A 16495-nucleotide genomic window follows, 5' to 3' on the forward strand; every position below is an offset into this window, starting at 1 on the left:
GCTTTTGTCGGTTGGCCCCATTTCCACCAGTGCAACCCAGAACAACAATCATGGCTACCCGAGCTTCATCCCGCAGCAAGGCCACCTTTGCAGGGATTGTGGCAACGCCTCCCAAAATGGACAGCACCATCCGACTTCAGAATGAAGTCGAAAGACTCCGCAAGGAAAATGACGAGCTGAAACAAAGGCTCGTAGTGATCGAGACTCGGCTCACTGCAATGGAGAACTACAAGAAGGAAGAAATGGAACAGATGGAAGCCAAGCTCAACAAAACAAAAGAAGAAGTAGAAACCACCCTCACAAAGGCAGTCAAAAATCAAGTACAGGAAGTCATTCTCCACAAAGTTGAGGATCGCGTGGCATCCACGCTACACGAACAACAACCGCAAGAGAACGTCGCCCTCAATGTTCGCATTGGCGGGCTTCCAAGTGATTGGAAAAGAGAGGGAGACCTCAAGTTCCAGGAGTGCTTTACTCGCATCCAAGCAACAACCCCCATGATAGAGTGGGACCCAGCCACAATCACCTTCCTTACACATGAGCAACGCACCAACCATGCGATCTTCACTTTCAAGACCAAGGCGGACCGAATCAAAATCCTTGAGCAATCAAGGCTCCTCAAGGACACTAATATATGGTTTGCAGAAGACCTCAAACCCACCCAACTCAAACACAAGAAGGTAGAACTACAAAAGGTACGAGAAGCGCGCGTAGCAGGAAAATGGGCAGTCTATCGAGGAGGTAAAGCCATTATCCAAGAGTTTCGAACTCCCAAAATGGCTTCCCCCTCTCTCTCTCTCCCCCTTAGGGTTTTTGATTCTGTTTATCCTATCTTCTCTTTTTGTTCACCTCTCGTTGGACCCTCAGTCCTTAACTGAGATGTAACGTTTTGCTTTTCGGTCCCATAGGTCATATTTGACCTCCATGGACGATAATTCTATCTCTCTCTCTCTCTCTCTCTCTCTCTCTCTCTCTCTCTCTCTCTCTCTCTCTCTCTCTCTCTCTCTCTCTCTACAATTACAAGGTTATGTTATGAATCTCTTATTTTGATGACGTTTGAATGATGGTCGAAGTTGATTTCCACCCAAATTTTGTTACACTTGGCTTTGTGGTGGTGTTAGATTTTCATGGATTTTCTCATTGGCTTTCTCTTTGTGTAAGAAACACCATAGATGCTAAATTTAGCATCGGTGTGCATCCTCTCCGAGGAATCTCCAGTGTGGGAATCGTCTCTTGTAGGGGGTGGAAGCCACCATCGCCCACCTCTATTCGGGTTAGGGATGGTGTCAACAAGGTCCATGACCTGCTAAGAGTAATTCATTTCTTCATTAGAAGCGGTTATGGCACTACAAGGCAATGGAATGTCTTCTTCTCATTGAGCTGCTCACAAAGAATTCATGGCCATTTTGAGCTTGAGGTTCATACGAATGGCACCCAACCAATTAGGGCTTATTCTATTTTTGGTCCTTTGGTTATATTTAGGGAGTTCCCATGCCTTGAAAGAGGATAGTTGTGGAGGATCTTTAGTTGCATCTTCATCAGCATTAGTTGTATTTTTATTTAGTTCATCCAATAAAGAGAATTGGTATGACTATGGCAAGCCTGGACACCTTTCTAAGGAATGTTAGAAAAACAAATATTATAGCATCTACGGCAAAAAAGGATATCCACCATCCAAGTGTCAAAGTGAAAATAGTAGCGGTAGTAGCAAGAAGTTCAAGAACAAAGAACATGTCAACCTTGCAAAATTAAAGGAAGATGAAGGCAGGGAGGAAGTGGGGAGCAATCTCCATGTCTACACCATGCAAAGTGATCATAATGATAATGTTGTACTATAGAGGATATGGATCATCCTTGGCCTCATCAATGAGTTTTTTTTTGGAATAACTTGATATCTTGGTTTTAGGTGATTGATTGCTTGAGGGGAGACGCGTTTAGTCTTTTTGATGCCATGATCCAGTGAGACTTATTTTGTGGCTTATGTGGCATAGTTTACGTGACTTTAGTAGCATGTGTGGCATCATAGTCTCTATGCAGTTTGTTTGTTAGCTCAAAGCCCAAGAGGAGCCTTTTTAGGCATATGGTCTTTGGCCTATACACCCACATGCGATGTGTATCTTGTCTAGCCTAGTCATAGACTATGTGACACTTTTCATGTGACCTCTGTATGAGTTGTATGAGATGTAAATGATTCTATAGTTGTATTTGCAGGCTCCAAATCTCTTCCCTAGCTTCATGGCTTGTATATGCTTTGTTGGGGGATATTTTGGGGGATTCTTCAAGCCATGTGTATTGTGCTACACCTTTGCTACTTCCACATGAGTAGCCTCCTCTTGTGCACACTTCTAATGTGAATCACTATCAATTATCTAGTTCAATTTCAACTTGATTATGTCTTGTGGTTATGCCATTGATTATTTCTCTAATCATTATGAATATTTCACTAATGAAGCGTCCATATAATAGCATTACCATCTTCTATAATCATGGAAGGCTTGAGAAGGAGATGAGTACAAGCTTCTTGGGAATCAAGAAGAGAGAATGGAGCTCCACCTCTTGTTCTCTCTTCTTGCCGTAAATGACTTACATGAAAAACTTGATGAATATGAGAGTGTGCAAGTAAAGAAAGTTTGTAGGTCATATCTCCAGCTCGCTTGAGTATTTTGAATGGACCACAATACCTAGGGGATAACTTAGGCATATGACTAGTTTTCAAACTTTCTGAATGCTATGGAACATGTAGGAATATCTCTTCACCTTCTGTGAAAGTGACTTGTCTTGTGTTTGCTTGTCAAATAGTTTGACAAAGAAAATTTTAGCATATGCATATCACTGTAACTGGTGATTTGGGCTAAAAAATATACATAAGCAAGAAGGGACTAAAACTAGTCGTAATACGCTTTGTACTATGGTAAGCAAACTCAAAAATGGGGAGAGAATCTTCCCAATCAGATTGATTCTTGCTAATTTACACTCTTAGCATATCCTCTAGCACTTGATTAACACAATCAGTATGCCCATCCGTCTCTAGGTGATTTGCAGTACTAACACCGACTTGTATTCCCAAATTGTTTAAACACAACCCTCTAGAAATGACTGTTAAACTTGGGATCAGGATCACTCACAATGTTACTGAGAAATCCATATAGCTTGTAACAACCTGGCTAATTCTGGAGTTTTAATAGTGGACTTGGTCGGAATAAACTTACAAAGTTTAGTCAACCTATCTACAATCACGCATATCGAGTCATTATGGTGGTTGGTAGACCCACAATGAAATCCAGAGAGATAATCTACCATTTACCATTGAAAATATCTAAAGGATGAAAGGGACCTCTTACCTTTGGGCGCTCTGCTTTATTAACTTGACATTTCTTGCAATGCAAGATAGTCTTGGACATACCCATGTAAGCCCAGCCGATAAAACAATTGTTGTACAAGTGTAAAAGTTTTCCTTATGCCTGGGTGCCTTGCACTTGGACTGTCATAGAGATACTATCCCATTTAGCATTAAGAATCTCTAAAGGATGAAAGAGACCTCTTGCCTTCATGCACTCTGCTTTATTAACTTTACATTTTTGGCAATGCAAGACACAATTTTGGACATACCCATGTAAGCATGGGTATGTCCAAAAACCCATGTAAGCATGGCCATTAAAACTACCATTGTATGAGTGTATACATTTTACTTATGCCTAGGTGCCTTGCGCTTGGACCATCATAAAGAATATAGTGCCAAATGCTTGCATCCATTGATATTCACTTGTGGAATAGGTACCCATCATCAATGGAAAATTACTTCCACCTAATCATCTCATCACTCAAAAGAGGAGAACTGAGTGTGAAGACTATAAACACACTACCGACATTGGAGTGAGAAGGATCACTCTTTTTGACATGGCTCTACACCTTGGACTATGCATCATCACGCTCACATGTACCCTTCAAAGATTCCAAAAAGTCACTTTTAAGTTTTGTGAATAGAAGAGGGTTGATCTTAGGCATTTCACTAAGAGTATCAACTATCACATTATATCATCCTTTACAATAGAGATGCATTGCATCATACTCCTAAAGAATCTAAGCCCACCTTGGCATTCGATCCTTCAATTTAGATCGTTATGTAAACCACTTTATACTTTCATGGTCAACCAATATTTCAAATTGAGCACCATATAAATAATGTTGCCACATTTTTAAAGCGAACACTATTACATAGATCTCTCTTCCTAAGCAGAATAATTCTATTACGTAAAATTGAATGTCTTGCTTTCAAACACAATTGGGATTTCTTTTGCCAAAAACTGCTCCAATAGCTTGATGACTAGCATACGTCTTTAGCACAAATGATTTCATTGGATCCACAATAGCTAAGATGAGTGCAGTAGCTAGCTAGAGCGGCCTTGACTGCATCAAAGCTTCGCTATTGAGCTTCTCCCCATGAAATTTTTTGCCCTTGGTTTTTAGTTTGTTCATCATAAAAACATCAAATTTAGCATAGATTTCAATGAACCTACTATAAAAATCCACAAATTCCAAGAAATTTGGAGTTCTTCCAAACTTTTTTGGAGAAGGCTAGTTATAGATGGTACCCACTTTGAGTTGATCCATATGTAGGCTTATAGAAATTACATGCTATTTTGCTTTCAAAAAATCACACTTGGACTCCTTTGCATTTAGTTTGTGCTGCCAAAGGAGATCAAACACCTGCTTCAAATGTTGTAAGTGCTCTTGCTTAGATGCACTATACACTAGAATGTCATCGAGTAAAACAATCACAAACTTGCCCAGATATGGTTTTAAAACACTATCCATGAGCGTCGTGAAAGTATATGGTGCATTGGTTTAGCCAAAAGGCATAATCAAGAACTCATAATGTCCAAATTGTGTTCGGAAAGTAGTTTTAAATATATCAGCAAGCCAAATTCTCTACTTGACAATCCCCTGTTCACATATCTATTTTCATAAAAATATTGGCATGGGTGAGTTTATCAAACAACTCATCCACCCGTGGAAATAGATACGTATTCTTAATAGTAACCATATTCTGACCACGATAATCTATGCACATGCACAAACTGTCATCCTTTTTCTTTGTCAAAAGAATGGGAGTAAACCCTCTACTAAGGCAGTCAACAAGCTAATGCTCCACCTCAATAGCCTAGGGTAGTTTATTAATAGGTTTACTACCTGCAACCACATCTATTTTGTGTTGCATAGAACATGTCAGTGACCCAGGGAGTAAATCTTCTAGAAATACATCTTTGTATTCAATTAAATGTTCCTTTGATTTACAAGCAACATTTTCTTTTATGGTGATAGAGGAGTAGCAACAGAAGAAAATAAAGAGAAAGGAGCATGCAACATTGAGGTATCTTCAACCATACTTGAATTGTTATCAACATTCGATAAAAAAATGACACAAATAGTAACACAAGAAGAGTTCTTCTAACTCATCATTAGAAGAGAGATTCATAAGCTTGGTTGTGCAAATAAGTGGTGAGGAAGGCACATCCTTTTTCCCCAACAATAGCACATGCACACCATTGGATTCAAACATTAGGCTACTATGCTCATAGATACAATGTAATGATGATCCTAATCCATGTAACCACTCCCAACTTAACACCACAACACTCTATCCATATTCATTACTTGAAAATCCAAGGTTGTATTATCTCAAGAGGTACCCCCTTAACTTGTGTATCACACACTTCAACATCATAGCCATTTATCATAGCTACCTTGCATCACTGGGAACTAGGGGTTTGAGGCCGATTGAGATGTTTCACTAACTTCTAGTTAATGAGATTGTGAGATGCACCATCATCTACCAAGACTTTTACCTTATAACCTTGGTTATACCCATGCATCCTCACAAGATCGTGTGGTCCAAATGTCAGTTTCCACATAGAGACCGACACTCATGAATCATTTCAATATGTGTTACTTTCACACCCCTTTCACATTGGAATAACTTACCTTGGGCAACAGATTTCCCCTTCCTTGGGATAATCCTTTTTGCCATCTTCACTTCCCAAGCATTAAAACATAATTTATTCTTCATTATTTTTTTGAATTCTTCACTTGACAGATGGTCTCTAGGCCCCTTGAGCATTTTGGCCTCATCAAATGAGGCTACCATAAATTTCCTCTTATTATGACTATGAGATGCATGTGCATTTGAAGTGTCAGGCATATGTGTGCTATGCAATGCTTTTCATTTGGATCATCATGAATATGAGCTTGCACTACAGCTTTCTCAAGCACTCTAGGATTTTGGGCGTTAACATGCTTCTTAAACTTAGGAGTTAAGCCATAGATTAATCCATTACTAGAAGGTGTTTAGACCCTCCAGCTTGAGGATAACATCTCTATAATGCGAGATATACTCAAGCAGTATCTTATGCTGATGCATAGAGAAATTATCCCATGCAATCCAATTTCCGTCCTTCTCATTAGTGGTGGGTAGGAATTATTTTCTAAACACATCCTCGAAGGCATCCCATGTGTGTGGTATGATGATCTTCTCCTTAAGTGATGTCCACCATTTATAGGCTTTACCTTCTAGTGTTAAGCTAGTTTGCAGTGCCTTGACTACATCTAGAGTCCTTGCCTGATGTAGATCGTAAATACTATCTCAATTAATCAAAAAGATGTTTACTACATTCTTGTTGCACTCTTTCTCTGCCCCCAAAAGATCGGTGGATTCGTGTTTTTCAACAACTTATCCACCTCTTTTTGAGTGAGAATTGGCAACGATTCTGGATAAAATTTTCTCCGGCACACCAAGGGTTGTATTTTAAGGCACAATGTTTGAGAAAACCTGAGGCAGCTCACTTGCAAGGCCCTGTGTAAGGCTAAGGGCAAACCTAGGGGGTCACGGACTTAGGCCAAGGGCCGGCTTCTAAGTGAGGATAGGGGGGTTCTAAATATGAAGGGTCAGGGGCCTATATAATGGGAGGTAGGGAGGAGAACCTTCTATGTAGTTCTCTAGGTTCTCCCAGTGGTATCAGAGTACAAAGTTTGTGGAAAAGGGGGAGTGGTTTCTCAATGCATGAGTTTGCTTGCCCATGCAAACCATGGAAGGGGAGTGGAACAAGAGCCATGTGTAGGGTGGCTAAGCAGGGGGAATTCAGCAAGAAATCTTGTGTAGGAGGGAGGACGACCTGCATGAAAGGGGTGTTTTTTCTCTCTTCAGAATTGCCTTGATGTTGCTCACTTTGTGTTTCTTGAGCTCGATTTGATTCAATCTCTACGGACCTCTGCAAGCAAATTTGAAGACGATCTCTCTCTTTGCCCGCTATTGTGTGCCATGGGAGCTTCAAATTTCACATTTAAAAAAAAAAATAACTCCATTGGGTGCTCAAAGTTTCCAAGCCCCCCTTCCCACACAAGGGGGCCAACATCTTTTTTGAGATTGACACGCATACTACCTTGGTCGTGCAATATCTCATATGCATGCGTATTGGTTGGAAGCATCCTTACGATAACACAAAACCTACAGATTTTCCTCAAGATATGCATCAAGCTGATGATTCTCAAGCAAATTTGGCTACAAATCAAATTTTGCACAATTTCTATGCTTCTTTAGAAAGTGGATTACTCTACATTCTACAAAGGAGCGTGCTTGTGCGGCTGTTGGATGGATACGCCACGGCGGACGTCAGCACAGCGAGAACTCACCTAACAAGATTTGTCAACTAAGGACGAAGCTCGACCCGCAAGCACGTGGAAGCAAGCATAGGGTGTCAACCTACACTCGACCGACTCCTAACTAATTCCTACAGAGGTCTCTACCCAATTTCTAAGTCACAGCCTTCAGGAGTGAATAAGAGGAAACTTCCTACAACGCTTTCTAGAGCCGAACACCCATCAAACAATCTCGAAACACCATAGAACTTGAAGGAGACTCTACTAACACCATTAGGTCGCTCTCCCTAAGATCTATGAACCAAAACCCCAACCCAAAACACCTCGTGCAAAATCACGTAGGATGTCTGGCCGAAATTTACAGGTCTTCGTTTCTAAAATCTAAAGTGCCTAATGTGTAGCTCTACTCAATGTGAACGCGTGGATATGCTGCAATGCAAAATTGGACAACGTATGCTCACCGAATCACCAGATGAAGCTCGTAGATGGAGCTCGCAAAACCGGACTGTACGCGTGCAATGAAGGTATCAGCGCGTAGCTCTCGTCGGGGGCAGCACGCTGCACTTCTTCGCACTCGATTCTGACCACCGATGCACACGTAGCGTCAAGATGAAGATCACACTCTCTCTCGTATACAGTACGCTCACTCACAAACTTCAAACTTTTTTTAAAATGACAAAGGTTTTTCATTAAGGTCAAAAAGTGGTATAAATACCTTACAATTCTCAAACCCTAAAGTTCCAAATTAACCATCTATTCAATCTAAATGTCAAAACTGGGATACAATCTGGAAATTTTTGTAAGCCCCAATATTTACAAGGTGAAATGTCGAGTTTTCTCAATGAATGAATAATTACAAAAAATGATAATCTGTCGAACCATCATTTTTCGTAGGGTGTGTCCATCTTCTAACACTCCCACCCTCCTTGCTCATGTCGTCCCCGACATGGCTGTTGAGCTGCTTCTTCATCTTATGGTTTTGCGCATCTTGAGCAGCGACTCGTATCTTGCATGTAAATCCAGTAATGTTGGGCCGAATATATCAGTGTTGATGGTGAAGAAGCCGGTGTAGAAAGCTTCTTCAAAGGCCTGGAGGTGATAGGATGGCAGAAACATGATCCTTTGATACAATGCATGTATCACCTCCTTGGAAGGCTGACCAGACAGATCATATACACATCTGTAAGTATCTTGAAAGAAGAAGATACTATCTGTCACCTAGCCCGGTTTGAACGTCTTGAAGACTACCAAAAGGGTTTTGCAAATCTTCCTCACCATAATGCAAGAAAGGTTAGGCGAGCCAGTGAAAACAATTTGATGGCGCTCGTTAGGGTTTTCACCATGTATTGAACACTTATTCTCTCGCCTGCCTTCAAGCCTGGCAGCTTCGAATAGTTTAGCCAAGTGGGTTGGCTTCTTTGTAGTATCTCCTGGGCCTTCCACGTCCGCATCCTTGGTAGAGGGCAGAAGCTTAGGTTATCTCTGATGATTTTGGGTGCCTCTACCAAATGGATTAGGTACTGTGGATACTTCGTCAGCCATGCCTTTCTCCACCTGGGCTAGGAGTCGACTATCAGCTTTGCCCCTTCAGGTTGGGAGATATCTGCTGTGTAGAGTGGCATTGTTGGCTCTTGTCTGATTCTCTTGTTGATGGTGGCGGCTTCGTACTTTAGCAAAGGATATGGGAGAGAGGGCTGTAGCCATTCACGCCGGAGGTTGTTGGCATCTATCTTCTGAATGGTCATGGATTAAAAAACCCTCTGCTCCTATTCCAAGGCTTCCTTGGCCGTTTCTCTGATTTCTGCCTCTATGGCTTTGCGCAGCTTCTCTTCCTCTTCTTGTGTTAGATCTTGTGGCTCTTGAGAGGGTCCTACTAGGATTTCCTCTTGCATGGGTGTGTCCACAGGATCTGCCACATTCTCTAGGTCTATGCCTTCCATGGCTGCTGGCCCTGTGCCTGCCTACTGTCCTCTCAGCTCTTCTATCTGCTTCTGGAGTGTCTGTTTCTCTGCTTCAGCTTCTTCTCCCATGTTCATGAGGAGGTCGTCCAACTCGGCGTTTATCTTCTCCGTCTCATCGAGCTTTTTCTTCATATTTTCTAGCTCATCTTGCATTGCTTTCTGCTCTTCTTCCATGCGTGTTTGCATAACCACCGACCCTTCTGCCATCATCAACCTTTGCTTCTTCTCTAAGGTCAACTCTTTCTGAAGCTCTTTCATTTGTTCTTCATAGATCTGGCTCTCTGTAGTGGTGTGAGTCGAGCTAGTAGCTCTGACTCTGGCAAGAGATGCCCGTAGCCACTGGATGGTTTGATCTTTAACTTAAAGCTGGTCCTTGAGCTCAAGGACCTCATCCTGGCTGGCCTCCTGCTCTATTTCTGCCTTCTCTTTGGCATTTTGCATGGCTTCAACTTCCTTGGACTCCTCAGCAAGTTGTAGGGTTAGGTTATCCCTTTCCCTCTCTGCATCTATCAATGACTTGTTGAGTTGTCTATATTCCTCTTCGGCTCCTTGCAATTTTTGAGCTGCTTCTTGATTTTCTCTTTCCATTTCCTAGAATCTTTGCAATGCCTTTGCCAGACTGGCTTGCATCTCTGTCTCTCTCTCTATCTACCTTTGGCTTTGCTTTTATATCGTATCAACTTCAAGCTTTATCTGCACTTCAGTGGCTTTGAGAGTTGCCATTTCACTTTTTGAGGCCATTGATTGTGCTCTTAGCCCGGTTAGCTTTGTCATCACCACATCCTAATCACTGGTGGGTGGCTGCAAGTCCACTGTATCAGTGGCCATTTCTTTAAGCTCCACTAACCGCAGGCTCTGTATTTGCTCTTTGGGCCCCGTGCTTGCCAAGTCAAATGCGACTGTGGCAGCCTCTTCCTTTGTATATCCGGCAGTTAGCAGGTCTAGAAATGTGTTATACCTTGCTTCATTTGGCTCTCGCTGCTCACTCTTAGGCTTAGCCTCTTCTTTTGGTTCTTGCTCTTGGCTTTGTTCTTGCTTTGATTCTTCTTGGTCTTCTGGTTTGCCTTGCTCCTCCTTCTCTTCTTGTGGAGGGCTACGAGGAGGTGGTGAGGGCGGTGGGTTGGACTCAGGGCTGGACGGTGGAGTTGTCGGCTTTTTCTTGAAATCCATGTCTGCCTTTGTCTTTCTTTCTCTCTCTTGGCCTTCCTGCTCCTCTAGCAGTTGCCGACGGACTTGCTCCACTTCTGCTTCCGTAAACGGTACATGTGGGATATTTTCCGCTGTGGCGTCCAGGATCTCGAAATTCTTAATGTAGTCATCGAATCTGTCTCTGTGCACCCTTCGGGATGATCCTGACATTGCTTCTAGAAACGGCTTCCATAGTTCATTCAAATCTCCTTTGAGGGCTCTTTCGGCCCTGAAACTTTCCATTAGCCGCTCTAGACATGCAGCTTTCTGTGATTTCGTCTCTTTTACTGGCACTTGGGCAGATTCCTTCTTTCCCTTCTTCAGCTCTGGCTGCTCTTCTTGCACGGTTTCTAACCGGCGTTTCAAACGGGTTGCCACCCTTGGTGCTTTCGGCTGGTCGTCTTCCTTATCTTCTTTGAGCCTCAGCCAGTCGTTCTGTGATGGAGGGTCAGGCCATCTCCCCTTGGCGTGCAATGCTCCACAAATCACCTTCGTGATTAGCTCACCCGGCACGATGTATGTGGGGTTCTTGTTGCCCATCTTCACCAGATTATCATGTACATAAGCTGCATAATTGATTACTTTCGGCTTGCTCTTCTGCATTGCCTAGGTGAATGTTGTAGCAATTGCTGCAAGCGGCATTCTGTACTTTTGTGGCCGCTTTGTACACATATGGAAATATTGATTGTACAGCTGACTCATGATTGCCACTTTAGTGTTGGCAATGTCTTCAAAGGTGTAGTTGGCTTTCTTTTCTGTGTACACCTTTACTTCGTCTCTTCTTTTGGTTACACTATCCTCCTTGTTGGAGAGGTCTAGTGCAGCTGCCACTACTCTCTCGGTGATTAGAATCTCCGTGCATGGCTTGCCCTACCGATCTGTAACTCGGGCCACTCCATCTTCCTTGATTGTCGTCACAAATTCCCATACTCTTTTTATGTCAATACCTGCCGGCACAGCTTCAAAATAATTGTGAAGATCTATTTTCTCCAGATACTCTGCCATCTTGCTTCTGACGAACTCATTGAGTTCCCGTGGTAGCATTGGTAGCTCTATCACATTTCCTTCGGTGTCTTTGAACACACCTTGGTAAATCTTTAGATCATTTGACTCTAGCACATCTTCTTGGATCCATGTGCTTGTAGGCTTTAGAGTTCCTTCTGGTATGACGAAGGGCTCTACTTCTTCCAAATAATCCTTTATGGTCATCCTCTTCTTCTTTGCCGGTGACTTTGCGGCTGCCATAGATCCTGTTGCACTCAGTAGTCCGAAGTTAGCGTTTTTTCCATATCAGCTGAGAAACTGAGTTTTAACTATCCAAATGACTTGAAAAATGAAAATAAAACTTAAAAGGAACTTGGGAAACTGTGCATGTGCTCACAGTACAATTTTGGCAAAAAAATTTCATTTAGACATCCTACGCATAGGATGTCTTTTTCATCAAATTTGGGTGATACATGTCATGCTGGTGCTCCTTGGCCTGTACAACATGGCTATGTGCTTGGATTTAGATTTGGGGGTATCAAAAAGTGGATTTTTGGGCTAATTCAGGCTTTAGGTCACAAATTAGGTAGAAAGTCCACAACAGGTAGCAAGTGATATCCAAATGGGTTGAAAATTGATATATGGGCTCATTGTACCATGGTATTGGCTCCCATGATGTCATTCTTTGCACAGAAGGTCAAAAACATGCTTGAGACATCCTACACGTAGGATGTTTATTTCATCAAAATGGCTTGGGATTTGTTCTGTGGGTAGTCCTTGGCATGTGGAACATGGCCATGCTCTTGGATTTTGATTTGGACAAGAATTGATGTTGGTAAGACCCTGGGTAGTGTTTTTGGGCTCAAAAAGTGTATCTTGAAGATGTTGGGGGTCAAAATTGATTAGAATGGCTTCAAACTTGATATATGAGCTCTTGAAGATGATACGAAAAGATCTGGAATGTAAAAATACCCTCTGTAAGCCAAAAATGTCAAATAGACATTCTACGCGTAGGATGTCACTTCATCATTTCTTGCAGGTGACCACACAGATTGGTTGGCTATGTGCTCATGAATGTGTTGTGCAAGTTTCATGTGATTTGGACAAGTTTTGGTAGGTCTATGGCCTATTATTGCCTCTATGCCCTAACTTTGCATTTTTTCATGCATACGAGGTCAATGTTAGTCAAAATGTGATGAAACTTGGTGGCTAGCATGTAAAGGCTATTCAAAAAATGTGTGTGATGAAAAATGTTGAGTTTTGTGCCCAAAAATGGCCTTGAGACATCCTACGCGTAGGATGTCTCCTGATGATTTTTTCATGGAAACTGTCACTAGTGCCTGCCCTTAGTCCCCCTGAGTCCCTTTTAAGCCTAATTTCAACAAAAAATCAAATGGATAGAAATAACTCCCTGCGTGGATTTCAGAGCCTCCGAGCTGTTTTCTGACTTTTGGAGTGCTTTTTGGTGATGGAATTTCTTGATGTTGGTCTCCATAGCGTCCCGATCCCTTGTGGATCCTTGTCGTATGGATTTTGTCGACTTTGGCTTCACCGGAGCTGCATTTGGCAATTTGTCGCTCTGGAAGCACCCGTGGTTGCGTTTACATGTCTTCGATGATTTGTGGTGGTCTACCACCATAGGACTTGGTTGTTGATGGTCTAGGAAAGCCGTTCGTGAAGTTTAGTGGCAAACGAACATGCGGTTTGGCCGCGAGAGCTTTTTGACGCTTTGTGTGTCTGATGCCGTTTCTGAAGTTTAGTGCCGCCTCGGATCACCTTTTGGTCATGTGGGCTACATAGACTTGTCGAGCATGTCGAGATGCTCCTACCCATGAATTTTGGTAGCATTTGGGCGCTTCTCCGCCGATTTCCCATTTGGTGGTCTCTTGCGGGATTCTAGGAATTAGGGTTTTTTCCGATGGTTTTCTACTGCCTTTGGACATCCAAGACTGGTCTCCTATGCTAGGGTAAGCTCGCGATGAAGTCTCATTGCTTTTGGGTTAGCCGGTAGGTGGCCACTTCTACTTGGAGGTCTCTACTGTGTGTGAACCCTACGCTAGTTTTCGCGACAAAACGACAAACATGCGCGAAAATCTCAAGGTGGTGAGCCTACCTCTCATGTCTGAAGCCGGTCGGGTAGTCGTGCGCGTCGTAGAAGCTACTAGAAGTTCCGCTCGCTCTAGGTGGCAAAAGCTCTCTCTCAAAGGTCAATAGGCCAAAACACGCTTTCCGCTCCAGTCTCATAATTGCACCCCCACTGTACCATAGGTTGTCCTATAGTCACTGATCACCCCCATATTTTTTTTTCATTACGACTATTTTTCACATGCTTTTTGTATTTTTGAAGTTTTTCTACCGAAAATTAGCAAAATTAAAAGAAAAATAGCAAATCAAACCCAAAAAATCCCCAAAAATCATAACAAATCAAAAACATCACCGCAAAACATTATATACACTCACATGCAATTTCTATGGCCGGATTTTTCCGTTTTACCAATATTTTGCCCAAAAAATGGCTATTTCTACTTATATACACACACCTAGGGGCTTGATTTGGCGTTTGGACCCATATACCTGTAGATTCATACTATATAAGGGCATATGTACTTGGGTTAGTCCAAACAATTTCGCAATCAAACAACAACCCTTAAAAATAGTCGAAAATCATACCCTTTTTTGCTCTTTCTGCTATTGGGTCCGCATTTGAGAATGCCTCCCCCCCTCCTAGCCGGAGTCGTCCCGGACGACAAGGTATCGTCTCGGAGTATGTGCCGTGCATAGGTTGAAAAAATTATGCTAATGCTTGGCCGTGTAATGTGGCCCTATTTTATGCATACACGGTTAATGCATGGAAAAATTAATGTTGTGCAAGAGAAGGGTATAAGCAAGATGCTTATTGGCATTCGTCGTCGAGGCTTCCTGTTTTCTTTGCAAGTAACAGCTATAACTCTACTGCTCATTGTTTGATTGTCTTTCTTGCAAAAGTCGCTTGCCGTGCTACTGTTGATATGGCCATAGTTATCTCTTTGGAGAGAATTGGCTTAGCCAGAATGGTCGTAGACCGTATCTCTTTTGCCTTCCATTGGTAGCTTGTTCTTGCCGGTTTTTGTAGGTTTCTTGCTACTTCCTTGGTTGCCACTGTTTTGTTGCTTATTGGCATCCACATAAGTCGGTTTGCCAGTTTCATATGCAGTTGTTCTCCTTTCGATGTTGCTTGTACTGAAGGGAGTTCCTTTTGCTTCGGTTTCGGTATCCAAATGCGAGTCGCATTTGAGTTATTTTTTAGCATTTTCTTTGGGATCCAGATCTGTTTTATTCCCTTGGTGTTTGTTTGAACTATCGGCTTATGTTGACTTCCTCCGTTGTCTTGTTTTCTGTCTGCCATGTCATTTTGATCCTTCCGCACCCATATTTGTTTTTTTATTGTTGGTAACTTTGATCTATTCACTGCGGTCGGTGACTTTTCATACCTGTACTAAACATGGTTGGCAGTTCCTTGTTTGTTAGCCTTGGGTATCATTTTGTCCTTTAGTGACACCCGTCCTTTCGGCTTTTTATCCAGTGATTGATGCTGGCATCTGATTATTCCGGGGTTGCTAAGCAAAGGCTATTACCTGTTGTTCGTGTGCATGTTGAATTTTAACTGCATTCGTATTCCAATCTATCTGCACATTGTACTCTTTTTGCCAAGGTTGTCCCAACAACATGGGGTGTTGTGTGCTTTCATCCTTGACCACATAAAACTTGTGTGGGTAAATATATTGATGTACACGTACATGCAATATAGTCCAGCCCAATGTTTTCAGAGAATGTGATGTACTAATTTCAAGCACTTGTGGAGTAGGATGAAGTTGACCTGTGGACTTGAGTTGTTTGTATAATCTGTAAGAAATCAAATTTTCTTGAGGTCTAGAATCAAGCAATGCCGTCGATTCAACTTGATTGCTACCCACTTTGACTGCAATTATTGGCTCCACTGTGTCTTCGTCAAACCTCGTTAGTCGAATGGCATTGATTCGCAATGGTGCTCCACATTGTTGTTGTTGTCGCAGAAGTCTTCTTTTTGCAATGCGTTCTTTTGCTTCTGCTTGAGCTTCTTCTCGTAGCCTTTGTTTCTCCTTCATTCGTTGTTTTCCTTGATGGATTTGTTGAAGCATATCCTGTGTTAGTGGTAAATGATATTTCTTCAATCGACACCCACTAATCCAATTTGGCATTTCTTCACCTGCTAATGTAGCAAGCTTGACAGCTGCGCTTTGTGATCGATCACTAATCACAAAGGGTCCCATCCCTCGCTTTTTAAGTTTCTTGGCATGTTGCTTCAAAGTATAAACAAGTACATAATCACCTGTTTTGAACTCTTTTGTGCGCACATGCTTGTCAAAAAACTCTTTTTGCCTTTTCTTTTTAGCATAGATCGAAGCTACAGCTCTCAAGCGAAGTTCATCTAACTTTTCAAGGTCATCTATTCTTGAAGAGAGCTCATGCCCTATCCATTCTAGGCGTTTTGCTACTCGTAGAGTTGGAATTAAAAACTCTATGGGTAATATAGCATTTAGGCCAAACACCATGTTGTACGGTGTCGTTCCTATCGATGTTTTGTAAGCTACCCTGTATGCCCATAGTGTTGAGTGTAGTTGTTGATCCCAATTTGTTCTTGACTCTGACACAATTTTAGTGAGAATCGTGCATAGTGTTTTATTTGTGGC

Source organism: Adiantum capillus-veneris, chromosome 6, assembly GCF_014529385.1.
Source record: "Adiantum capillus-veneris isolate H3 chromosome 6, ASM1452938v2, whole genome shotgun sequence".
NCBI lineage: Eukaryota > Viridiplantae > Streptophyta > Polypodiopsida > Polypodiales > Pteridaceae > Adiantum > Adiantum capillus-veneris.